Source organism: Leptinotarsa decemlineata, unplaced genomic scaffold, assembly GCF_025532065.1.
Source record: "Leptinotarsa decemlineata unplaced genomic scaffold, Ldec_3_MD MMD2_tig00000010_RagTag_RagTag, whole genome shotgun sequence".
Lineage (NCBI taxonomy): Eukaryota > Metazoa > Arthropoda > Insecta > Coleoptera > Chrysomelidae > Leptinotarsa > Leptinotarsa decemlineata.
Window position 1 is genome coordinate 2,188,449 of NW_027412538.1, and position 13,761 is coordinate 2,202,209.

Consider the following 13,761-nt stretch of genomic DNA (forward strand, 5'->3'; position numbering starts at 1 on the left):
AATTCATAATCGAAAACCCTCAAAAATTTGACATATACTAAAAGGAATAAAAAAGAATTTTACACATTGAATAGCAATTCCTATACCATTTGTATATTGTATTTTTTTTTGTTTTTGTTTCCTCAGAGTTTGAAAAAAAAATGTTTATTTTATTTTTTTCTCTTTCTCACTAATCGTATTACCATGGATTATTATAATATTATCATATTTTTTTATTATTTTATAAAATGTACTTACTGAGCTCTTATCTTGGTGAGTAACAGATCACAATACAGGCATTTCAATGTCTAGGTGAAAGTTACTCATTCAAGATAATTTAAATGTATTAATTATGTATGTCATACAACAAATTGTATATTAACATGGAATAAATAAATTTGATTTGATTTGATGATGATTCATCACTTGTCAAATTATTCATTGATAAAAAAAGTTCCTATGATGTGGTCACCTAAAATTTCTGAACAAACTTTCAGTTTTTGAGGTCATTGGGTATGCACTTGACGGTATAAACGAGGATTGGAATCACTCTAATATCGACAATTTTGCTGATACACCTCTCCATTCAAATTAAACGTATATTTCACAAAACTCGATACATCTATCGAAATCATCTTCGTTCAATTCATAAACTAGACCAATCTTACATGGATGAAAGTTATACTCATGAAGGATCCTGAAAACATTTGTACGACTGATTCCTAATTCTCGAGATAACTCAATGGGAGATTGCGAATTTACCATTAGTCCAACGTGCCCTAAAACTGCAGTACAAATAACTTCATCGTTGACAGCAGTCATGCTTTTATTGTTAACAGATCCAGTTTCCATAAATTTGTTCAATAATTCCAAAACGTATTTGTGTCCTACATTTCTTCCTGGATGATTATCATTGAACATACGGTCAGCAGCTCTAGCACCATCTCCATTCTGGTAGTACAAACTCATAATATAAAACATTGCTTCTCAAAAATTCACAAAAACAGAAACACCAATTGTAACATCACCTAGTTGGTAATCGTTATTGTACAATAAGACAAATACAAAATGAATTGAATATCGAATTAAAACTTAACTAGGCAAAATAAAACTTTTTTGAAGTATACTTCACAAAACAACTATCAAACCTACGTAACAGATTGTACAGAAGCTCGTTTTATAATCAAATGATTTTCTGCTTCCAAACTATGAGTTTCAGACCATAATGTATTCTACTTTGTTGAAATCTGTCAATTGTGAACCATCTGATAATGCAAAACATTTGATCGATAGGGAAAGTTAGATCAAATGTGAATATGTCAAAATGTGTCCTCTTGTATACTATTGTTGAGTTGTTTTTTATTTTTCTCGAAAATCATTATTTCGAAAGATATTCAGGGTGGCTTGTTTTAAACTCAAATACTTTGAAGCTCTCGAATTATAAGCTTCAGAACATGTATTCTATACTTTGCTGAAATATGATGATCATAAAGCATCTGATTATGCGAAACAATCTAGGGTGGTCCATTCAAAAAAAAAATTGACATGCTCTGTGGGTCGATAGGGAAAATAGTGTCAAAATGTGCCCCTGTATACTATGGTTGACGTGTTTTTTATTTTTTCTGCAAATCATCGTACCAAACGTTATTCAGGGAATATACTGTACATATAATAAAGGCGAAACTGTTTGATGTTTGTTTAATATAAATTTGATGGAAATCATTAATCAAGGTCTTCATTAACGAAATATAATCCAATGCAAAGTTTTTTAGATTTATATTCAGTTTATCTGTGCGTCTGTACGCGTTAATCTGAAAGTAGCTCAGCCGATTTTGGTGAGGATTCCGCTAATGTATCGTGATACTGCGGTACTGACAATATAAATTTTTGCGGTCATAATTAGCTATTATTGAGTGAATGAAAGTTAATTAAATATATTTTTATTTTGATCTTACATACAGCACAGTGTACTACTCGTGCAGATTACCTATTCTACACTCGTAGAATAAGTTAGTTTCTGTACTTGTTGCCAATATATAAAATTCAATTTTGTGATCTCCTGATTATTTCCCTGTTTCCACAATCTTCAAATGACAATCAAATATATTTTAATTTCAAAATAGGATAATTTCGTTTTGAGTTAAAATTATCAAAAATATAAAGAGGTGTGTGATTTTGTTTGTTTTTTTTTTGTATACGTGTTATATGATATTTTGTGTGAGTGCGGTAAGAAACTGCTAAATTTTGAAAAATTGGTTGCATTATGTAAAACTTGTTGATTTTGTCGAACTTCAGTTTCGTTTTTTGATAAATATCATAAAAACTCCCAATAACAATGATTCAATGAATTGCCACCTTCAAAAAGGTCATGGCATCAAGTTCCAAAAAATTGTTTGACTGTAGGTTTCGTGAAAACGTACATTACTCTGATGAGAAATTCTAATGGAATTGATTGCAATAAAATAATTGGTTCTTCAACAACAAAGGTTTCTTAAATCACTTGTAAGTCAATTTAGAAACAAGTTTTTCATGCAGGGTTGTTCTGGTGACAGTTCACGTACTTCATATTCAAAGATATATCAAGGTAAAAGTGGTAACAGTTCATATTATAAGAATTTGTTAAATAAAATTTGTTGTTGAACTGTAAGTAACTCTGATTTAGGCATACATAGAAAGCTGTTAAAATTTCAAAAGTGACCTGTTCTACTTTGGCTTGACCTGTAATATTGAAAATAAGAAGCTAAATTAGTTGGAGAACATACTCTTTACATCGAATGAAACTGAAATTGAATCATATGGCGTGGTTTGGTTTATTTTTCAAAATAAATAAATTGCAGTTGAAATTATCCAAACATTTCGACTTCAGTATTCCATTGGAAAAATTGAATGCAAATCTATGATTTTCATCATCCTAATATAACAGTTATGGAAGTTATTGCAAAATGCAAATAGAATTATGTGATCAATATATGTATAGATATATTCATTTTAAAGAAAGCGAGAGTAACCAAAATTTTCAAGGTGTCATGGTAAATATTCCCACTTAATTTTATCGAGTTCATTGGATACATATGAGTTTATTGGCCTTGGAAATTCCAAACGGGTACACCCGTGATTAACCAGACAGTGGTATATATTTGTAGAATGAAGACTATGGTATTTGTTGGTGAATATTTTTGAATGAATAAGTAAACTCGAATATATTTTCCGGATACAAAAGTGACTAAAAGTGTTTAAAATTGTGTTTGTGTGTGCAACGATAATTGGCTGAGACAAATAATGTGCAAGTGTTCATTATGTAATATTCTACTGAGATATTAATCAACTATTTTGGAGTATTGTACTTCTACAGAACCATCGATTCGTACCTTGAACAAACCCACAGTCGGGCTGAAATTTATTCCAGAATATTCTTGTGGTGAATATTAGTACTCTGATAAAAAAACAATTCCAAGTTGAATAAATTCACATGAATCACTGAAGTAAAACAAATGTTTAAGAAATTTTCAGGATTTTTTTCAAGAAATATTCACTTGGCATCATAGAGTTACGAGTATAGCGCAATGGAAGACTACATTAAAGTTTTGTTTCAAAGTTATTCACTGAAAAATTTCGAAAATTACATTATCGCACCATTGAACCTCATCAATGAATAAACTACTTATTGGCCAGAACACTCCAATATCAAACTGAAGACGTATTTCTCGCTTTTTGATCATCGTCAATTTAATATTGTCGGGTTCACTCCATTTTCAACTGATTTTTACTGAAATTCTGTCACTTTATACCAGTTCAACATACAACAACAAGTAATTTACCTACCCAGAGGAAGTTCTCATAAAGATAACGTGATTGACGAGTTCACGCAAATTCAGACAGACGACTGACTCATATCTCTCGTTATCTGCTTGAATCTGGTACTCTTTCATCGGCAAGCAGACTGAATTTTCGTTTGTTATGCGTCATTACAAATACGTTTTTTTTGTTCTGAATGATCTCCAACTACACTCTGACATCACAGAAAATCTCAAACAGAAAGAATGTATTCAACATAAACTGAAATTATCATTTTGTATTTTTGAATGAATATTTTTAAATAAGGAGGGAGGTAACAAGTTTCGAATGAAGTATCTCCCCTCTCCACGCTAAACAACAGATCTAAGAATCAGGTCTCTCGAAAACGAGAACGAATGCTCTATCAGGTATAAACTAAGCGTGATAATAAAGTGCTAATTAGGTGCTTGCAAGAAATTAAGATAAAAACAACCGCGAATAAGTGAAAAAAACATTCGAGACACCTGACTTGACAAAAAAGATCAACAATATGCAATAAAGTCTTGAGATACTCGTAAACTAATACATAGACAATCAAAATGAAGTGCTAATAAGGTGCTCACTAGATAAATAATAGTAAACCTAGATTCAATAATGCCTATGGGGCATTATGAAAACCACTATGGACTGAGTTCTTACAGTACGTTCCTCGATAAGTAAGGGTATGAGGATAAAGTGCTATTTAGGTGCTCATTAGATATTTATAGTAAATCTAGATTCCATAATTCATATGGGGCTCATGGACCCGATAACCACCATGGGCCCAATAAATAAAATGTTTAAAATATATGTTTTTCCGTTAACCAGCTATCGTACAACTACGAACGATAACCCTCAGGAATCGAAATCTTTTAACGTGTGATTCCTAACACGGGTTGGACAATAGCAAGTGAAAATTGAGCGTTCAGCCTGGGGCTGAACGCTTTATTTTTTTTTTCTAATGAGCGCTACATTGGATTCTTTCTGTTTTGAATAGAACCAGCTTTTACCTTTTCAATGGTGTATCATAAGTTATCATTTTCTTTCAAAAAATTGGAGATATTGAGAAAAATTAATTCTTATCATGTTTCTAAATTTGGCTTTCGATTTGTTACACTCGATTTGTTACAAAAGTAAATCACAGCAAATATTCAAAATGCTGGCCTTGTTCATGATAACACAACTGGACCCTTCTTCGAATATTATTACTGCACGATTGATTTCCTTCCTCCTCAATCTTTGTCTAACAATGCTATGTTGAAGGTCCTCAACATTTTGATATTTCCTCCGACCATAAAATCTATTTTTTAGTATACCATGAGAATGTATACATAACACTTAAGTCTGGAGACCTTGCTGGCCACCTCGCTGGCCCATTATTCCCTATCCAGTTATCACCAAACCTTTCAGTCAGGTCATAAGATACTCGTCTGGTAGTGTGCGGGAAGCACCATCATGTTGAAACCAGATGTTATAGTTAGCCAAAGTCAGATTATTCAATTAGTCTTCGAAAATCGACATTAAAAACCGGTGATAGGTTTCTACAAACAGAATTTCGTCAAATGAATGAGGACCCAAAATTCTATCTTTGTAAATTCCTGCACTTGAGGTCGAATTTCTCGGAACCGCCTGGGATTGTTTATGCTTCAAATGTGTTCGTTATTTCGGTTGAATATCGCACAATTCGTAAAATTCATCTGTGCAAATTACATTTTCCAGAAAAACAGGAAAATCAGATCTTCTTATTAGCCAATCACAATATTCTAATCGCCTTTCGCGATCACCTGTGTGCAATTTTTGAGATATGTGTATTTTGTAACATTTCAAACCGCTATTTTGAGATGTCTCCCCAAGCACTTGTATGACAATAAATATTCATTTCAGAAGAAATTTGACGTGTAGATCCCCGTGTTCATGTTTATCAGCAAATTATTAATTTTTATTAAAAAGGACACAATGTCTTACTTACCTCATACATACCCCATTCATCCAATTTTCTTCACTTTCCTGGTCCATTCTGTCTCCGTATTATTCACGAACCAAACTCGGTGAGATTTTGATCCAATAACTTGACCATAGTTCGATGTGGTTGTCGTTTTTAAATACATTTCCGTTGTCCTAATACTGTTTCTATCGTATTTGTAATACATTTCTATATCTCTTTTTTCTTCATTCGTGATAGCCATTTTTCGCCAAAAATTCAATGACGTGTACAATAACAAAATGTCATTGCAAAAAAAAATAACTGATACACCATTGAAAAAATAAAACTCTGGTTCTATTCAAAATTGAAAGAATCCAATGTAGCGCCCATAAGAAAAAAAAATTGATGATGGCAGCCTGTAGACGAAACGTTGGATAGCAAATCTGAAAACACCATTTTGTAGCAGGGAAAAAGTATCAATGTGGAAGTGTAATTCACTTTCGAATAGTAGTAAACTTTAGAAAAGTGGCGAATTCCATTGGACCTCAATATGTTGCGGTCCAATGGACTTTGGAAGAGACAGCCAGGGCCGTCACTATGGGGGGGATGAGGGGGAAGCTACCCCCTCTGCTTTTTCGACTTGGGAAAAAGTTGGGAAAGTTGGGAAATTTTGGGACATGAAGATAGAAAGAAATAATAGTAAAAAAATTATTAAAAATGAAAAAAAATTAAAATGAAAGAAAAGAACAGGAGAGATAATAAAAAAAGGGAAAGAACCAGGAGAAGGTTGGGATTTCCCAACATGCATAACTTGAAGAGAATTCTGAGTCGTTTGAAATCTTCAAAAAAAATTTATTTCTCCAAAGTAAGAAAACAATCCTGAACAGTCCACAAATTTTGAAGTGACAATTTTACAAAATTCCAAACTTTTCGCTGTTTCTTCGACTTGGAAAAGTTGGGAAATTTTGGACCGTGAAGATAATAGAAAAATAATAGTAGAAAACAATAAGCAAAATATTATTCAAGTGTTGTTTCCTTTCATTTGTATTGAATATTCCTATACATGGTGGATATGGTAGAAGACCAAGGACCTTGGTCCAAAGTAGAATAATTCCCACTACTATTTTTATAATCACCAAAATTTATTTTTGTTCGTGCATACCCCAACGGGCATAAGCATTCAGCTAATCTTTGGGTAGCTAAGTAAGAAAATTAATATATTATAGTAGTAACTAATCCCTCGGCTTTCATTCCTTCGAAAGTTGGGAAATTTTGCTGGTGGGGTTGAGAAAATTTTGATTCCTTCCCCCCCTGGTTTTTCTTTTCGCTACGGCTCTGGAGACAGCGTTCATCTTATCCTCCCTAAACCCATATATTTTCCTGCAAAGTTCAATTATAGGAAGGCTGAAAGACAAACGTTACCCTTGATTTTGTTATGGGCTTCTACTGTCCACAAAATGCAAGTTAACAATGTAGACCACGCAGTTGTGTACTTAGGCTCGACAATGTTCGAAGAAAGACAAGCATACGTGGACCTAAGTCGATTAAATCTTTGGAAGGTTCATCTATTGAGGACTTAGATTGAGAATGAGACTTATATTGAGAAATAAACCTTGTGTTACTGAGGCACGAAATGAACCAAACAAAATGACAAGAACTCAGTAACAAAATTAGAAACTTGAAAATAAAATGAGGTCAAAACATATTTTATGTTGAGCAGTTTAATTGAAGAAAAGATAATGATGTTGTGATAATGTACTGAAAACTAAAAAATAATTCGGAAAGCCCTAGGTAGTAGTCATCACATCACTCGCCTCAGCAATCTGTGGTATTGATCAGATGAAAAAATAATAAAATCTCTGGTTGTAGCGTAATGTGAGTAAATATGTAAATACTACGCCCAACGATTTTATTATTTTTTTATCTGATGAACACCGTAGATTTCTGAGGATAGTGGTGTGATGAATGCTACCTAGACCTCCCTAATCATTTTTTAGCTCTTAGAACATTCAATAAAACCGCTGTTACTTATTTTATTTATATTTCTTTCGTATTACGACTATTCAATAATAGCCGTCCTCAATATGACTTGCGAATAAATTTTGAGAATTAGTTCTCTCTCTACCTATATTATTCAATACATCTATGTATTGATGAATTATTAATGAAAAATGCCTCAGCTGTTTTTAATGACTTTCTATAACGGTTGTGTGAACCTGATTTCAAAACGTAAACTAATCGACGGTGTTTCTCTAGGCGGTTTTTAAAGTTTCATTCATAATCTATAGTACGAATATTGTTTCGGAGTCATTTTGTAACGTAACATTCCTCATTTTAGATAACTGGTTTGTCAAGAAACTAGTACTTGGTTCTATTTCGATTTTTCTCACTTGACCATGAGTAGCGATTGTGTTATTAGTCTAGGCAGCGACGGATGTTGTAAATGTCACCTATTTGGGAAAGACAAACTCATTTAGGCACTTCAAATATAACAACCGTAACAAGTAGACATGTTAAGATATTCATCAATATTTTGTGGATCCAGGAAAAAATAAAAACATTTCGTAATCACTGTAGAAACAAAAGGAAAAATATGTGTGGCCCTTTCTCCAACTTACACATTCGAAATGAAAGACATTTTCTTGGTAACAACTCAATGTACTGCTTATTTTTTTAGAAATCATAGTTGTTGAAAATATGAGAGTAGGCAATGGAAATTCTTTTTTTTTCTCCTCCAGCCTGAGCTTCAGTTTTTTTTCCACACTGAACCTCCTTCTACATATATATCTCGTCACCTTGTAGTTTCAGAGGTTATAATCATTAACCTCTTGGTGAAAACTACTCTAGTCAGTTCCATTGGATTCATGTTTAGCCCTTCCTCCTCGATCCATCTCGTTGGAGTAGAACCTTCTGTATATACTCCCTCATCATATTATTGCATTTGCCATGAACTAGAATGTACAAAGTGGGCCAAATTGGACACTTTTGAAGGGGAACTCTTGTTTTCCAACTAGATACATGAAAACGAAGGCTGTGTCTAAGGGTCAAATTTTACCTGGATACCTTTCGTGATACGAATTGCTTGCTGCTTCTGTATTTTCCCTAGTTTGTATCAAACAGACTATCATATCCCATTTTTCATACTTTGAAAATTGAACAAAAACCATTGATTGAAGAGCCTCTGCATTACTTGAATCAAAATTTGACAGCTACCAGTAAATATTTGCATTCTGTTTTATCGCCGCATCGTTCCAAACCTACTTGATCAAAGTCCACATGAAAAAATATAAACGCTCTGTACTTCTGAGATGAATCTAGCAGAACATCAAGTATGCTGCATTGTTGGAAAGATAATTTTGAGCTTTATAGAAACATGCAGCAATATACAGAGTATACCTTTGAGAAAAATAGTTTTTCATCAATAACTATTAATATCTCATTTGGAAATATTAATTTTTCACACCATTGATTTCTACGAGAAGGATGCTTTGCAAATGTTTTCATTGAAACAAAACATTTCTGACAGGAAAAAAGTTACATCAACTTTTCAAAAATGCACATTTTCGACAAACATGTTGACCCACAAACACAACTATCAGTTTTCATCTATCTCGATTAAAACATGAGTTTCCCTTCAAAAGGTTCCAATTTGTCCCACTTTGTACAAGTCCTCTGCTTATCTCAATACTTGATATATATTATGACCTAGAAGCCTTGATAGCTCACTCATTCGAAGGTTCCATATCGAAATTCAAATTCGTTCAATCCGTTAAAGCAATTCTTCTGCATGGAGAAGCTTTTGTATAGCAAAATACTTGTAGTTTCTGTGGAATATTTCATGAAGAAAATCCTACAATAAATTGCATTAGTAAGTTTTTCAAATTGATCAGTTCCTTTGCTAGCTTCTAATGCTCTGTGGACGCTTTTTGTTATATTCGTTAGATTCTTCCAATGTTCAAAAAATGTTTTCGTTTATTTTTATGTGTATCACATTACGTCATATCACGCAATATTGCATTACATTACATTGTATATATTTTATACAGTGTATTATAAAAGCCAAATGGAATAAATTCATTATTTATTCCATTTGTCAAATTTGAATTATAATTTGACATACTTGCCACATCTACTTTCAACCTTCCTTGAATGACAGGTATAATCCCCAATTTTTTAAAAGGAAAGTTTAGGCTTGTGATATTTCGTTGGAAAGGTATCTTCATTCTGTATTCAAAACTTTATCGCTTTCAAGTTTATTGCAACAATTCAGATAAAATAAATTGAAATGATGTGGTTACCAAAATTCGATAAAATACACTGAAAACTTAATGCAATATACTCAAAAATAATTTCATGTTGAGGTATTGATAATAAGAAAGTAAGCGAAACCCATAGCAATGTTATTTTTAGATGGTATCCTTTAAAAAATTGTAAATAATTTTCGTGGCAACGTTAGTTTAACCCTTGAGTAAACGGGTGAAAAAATATACCAAGAAAGGACGGGTTGGGTCTGAGATACACACATTTGTTATTATCATTATCTTTTTTAAATAAATTGAATTGATACTGTTCATGCAAAATTATGTTTATTGTTACTCTCACTATTAACCAAAAACAAGTATTCCGATATATTTCATGTTTTACATATAAAATGTAACATAAAAGAAAATTCATGAAAATATACAAAGTGAAGAAAAATTATGTGGTAGGTACATGGATTCGGAATGTTAATTTTGAGTGCAGTTTGGGCATGTATGCTTGGAATGTTCCATACAAATAATTTTTTTACAGATGTGACAGAAAAATCTTGTTTTGCGATTTCGGCAAAAGACACATCTTCGATATGTTCCTTGTAGTGTATCTAAACTTCGCAGCTTTCAGCCTTACATCTCTTGATATATGTTTGTAAATAGCTCTTCTCTTTAGCTGTTCCGTAACTAAACTCATTCCTAGTTGTTTCAGGTATTTTATCCTTCCTGTTTTTGTGATAACCATATCCTTATTGTTGGTCCTATATATGATGAACGAATTTATTGCACTGACGTTGAGCAAGGAATAAAATATTTTCATTGGTTATCTCCTGGTATTTCTTGATACATCGTATGATGCCACCATTTGATCCACACAATCTACCCCCGTTTTGTCGCATTATACAGGGTGATCACTTCTGGCTTATTTCCATCTCCAGTACTTTCGTCGATTTTATCGTCATAATGCATAGTAGACAGTAATACAACTGATTTATTTTTTTTCGGTTTATAAGATACTAAAGTCATGTGTTTAGTGAAAGCAAACATACTAGTTTTAGCAGGTCTTCGCACTGTTAGAAATTCTGGTGGAATTTTCACTTTATTCTCTCGTAAAGTTCCCAGAAGAGTCAATTTATGATCAGTCAATAGTGATTGTGCTAAGGGGATAGAGGTAAACCAATAATTTATCGTGATGTTTCTTTTGCTATCATGGATGGGCTCTGTCATTCTGACAACAACATCAAGAGATTTATTGCTCACTTGGTATGGTCCAGCTGGTTGGGTTCCTGTATACACTTTCTAGCATCTACAAGCGAATATATTTCCATTCCATATCTTGCAGGTTTATTAGGTATGTACATTCGGAATGCACATCGGTCACGGAAGGCTAATAGCATTTCATCAATCGTGACCCATTCTCCTGGCGAGTAATGATTTCTGAATTTTCCATTTACTTCTCCAAATATTCCCCTAATAGGTGCAAGATTGTCGGTTTTTTTTCCTCTCTTCACGTGTATCGACATCATCAAAGTGTAACCACCTTATCAAGAAGCGGAATCTTCTTTTAGCCATAACTGCTGGGAATATCTCCAGACCAGTACCATATGTTGCCCATAATTCGTAAATAGTGGTTCGATCTCCTTTATGGACACCAGCTAAATATAACAGGCCGATTAGTGCTTTGATTTCCGTTATATCTGTGTAACGTACGTCGTATTCATCTTTATATGAATGAGCTACTTTTTCAATGAACTGATTGGTATATTCAACTATTTTCTGTAGGTACTATATTATCCGAAAAAAATAGCTTCCAAGTTTCCATTGCAGTTTTTGAGTTTTTTGCTACGCCAATAACACCTGGCAGCTTTTTTATCAGATTATGTTGCCTAGTTCGAAAATTCTTTGGAAAGCAGCACTTATTCCATTGAAAACCAGTTTTTCCATAATAAGATAGGTGACGATGTATACCAGGACGTTGATCCATTTCTACAATCATTTCTTCCTCTTCATCATCCATACTCAGCTCCTGTTCTGAATCTGTTTCATGAGTACTTATAATGTTTCTATCCTCCAACATCTCCATATCATCCGTCTCAGAATCATCATCAGATTTGACTTCTTCGTCAGTCAGCACTTCATCAAACATAGATTGCAACTCTCGTATCTCTCTTTCGTAGGGATCATTCATCATGAAAGCTGTGAAATAAGCGTTTCAATACATTTCATCGAAATGAGTTTGAAAAAAATCTTACCACGAAGGCACGGGTTGGGTCTAATATACACCGATAGTCGATAGATAAAACCCGAACACAACAGGAAGTAGCTCGCCTATTCAATGAGAAATTTACTAATTAACTGCCCATATCTCAAGGAACAATAAGCAAAATAGAGAAGTAGTTTCGCGAGCTTGGTCATGTGTAGCAAATAAAAAAATCTGCTGCTACTGCAATGAGTGATGAAATCGAATTAGATTTGATGTTTGAGTTTGAGGAAAACCCACATACATCCAGTAGACAGGCATCTACTACATTCAATGTTAGCCATATATCGATAGTGAACATATTAAAAAAAATGATTTCCTACTCAGGAGCCCATGGAAGACGATTTTGATAGAAAAACGTATTTTTGTGAGCAAATGATGGACATGTTGGATAACAATATCATTCATGTAGAAGACATCATGTTTTCTGATGAGTGTACTTTGTCTCTTAACGGTCAAGCTAATCGGCAAAATCGCCGCTACTGGTCAACGAAAAACTCTCAATGGATGGGAGAAGAACACAGGTAGTACCCTCAAAAGCTCAATGTTTGGGCACGGATTGTAGGAAACCATATCATTGGACCCTTTTCATAGAAGGCAACTTGAATGCCGATGATTATTTGGCACTTCTTCAAAATGATATCATTCCAAGTTTAGCAAAGTTAAATCCTGTTCCAGGAAGTTCCAGGAAACTCTCAAGTTCCAGTGAATACGATATGGTTTCAGCAGGATGGAGCACCACCACATTACCAAGTTGATATCTGGCAATACCTCGATACAACATTGTCCAATTTTTGGATAGGGAGGCGAAGATCGATTGAAGGGCCAGCGCGATCACCTGATAGAAAACTAAACCTTCAGATTTGAATGACTTGAAAGAACGAATAACGCTTGCGATTAGACACCTGATTTGTTAAATAATGTTAGGAGACGGTTTTATTTGAGATTAGAATGTTGCCAAGACGTTCACGGTGAAAATTTTGAACATCTACTTCGTTAACATCCATAGTTCTTTTTCGTATCCTACATTCCATTTCGTTTTGCATTAAATTTTGGTTTTTGAGTGTATTATATCGAATTTTGGTAACCACATTATTCCCATTTATTTCATCTTAATTGTTGCAATAAATTTGAAAACGATAACAGGTTCTAATAGTGAATGAAGAGAACTTTTAAACGATACATTACAAGTCTATACTTCTTTTTAAAGAATTGGGGGTTGAACCTGTCATTTGAAGGTATGACTAATCGAAATAATGAACTTATTCCATTTGGCTTTCGATTACTGTATGTAGGAGATGCCTATTGATTTGAAGGTTTTGTATTTTGTGGGAGAGTTCAATTATTTTCCCTCGTTTTTTTTTGACCCGTCTCATTGATGCTCATTCCAAAGAATCTCCTTTACTGTACTCTTTTTCGTTTCAAAGCCTTTTTGTCCACTTTCTCGTTTGTAGTTCTTTTGACATTTTCTGTACAAGTTACACTTCGGTTAGTACTGCGGTCCTGCCTACTGATTTCGTTTTTTCTAATCCACT

General features: G+C 33.5%; 2 protein-coding genes across 8 annotated transcripts in view; one reads left to right on the forward strand and one right to left on the reverse strand.

Moving 5' to 3' along the window:
• The window catches only part of Neto (Neuropilin and tolloid-like), an 803,231-nt gene that overhangs the window by 610,298 nt on the left and 179,172 nt on the right, over positions 1–13,761 (reverse strand). The gene's annotated exons all lie outside the window — the stretch shown is intronic.
• The window catches only part of LOC111507687 (carboxylic ester hydrolase), a 130,569-nt gene continuing 119,903 nt past the window's right edge, over positions 3,096–13,761 (forward strand). For 5 of the 7 annotated variants that reach the window (XM_074171254.1, XM_074171251.1, XM_074171257.1 and 2 more), the window contains exon 1: positions 3,096–3,277. The gene's annotated coding sequence lies outside the window, so the exon portion shown is untranslated. Of the gene's footprint in view, positions 3,398–13,761 lie in introns of all 7 variants that reach the window. The other 2 variants (XM_074171253.1, XM_074171252.1) reach the window with 2 other exon arrangements.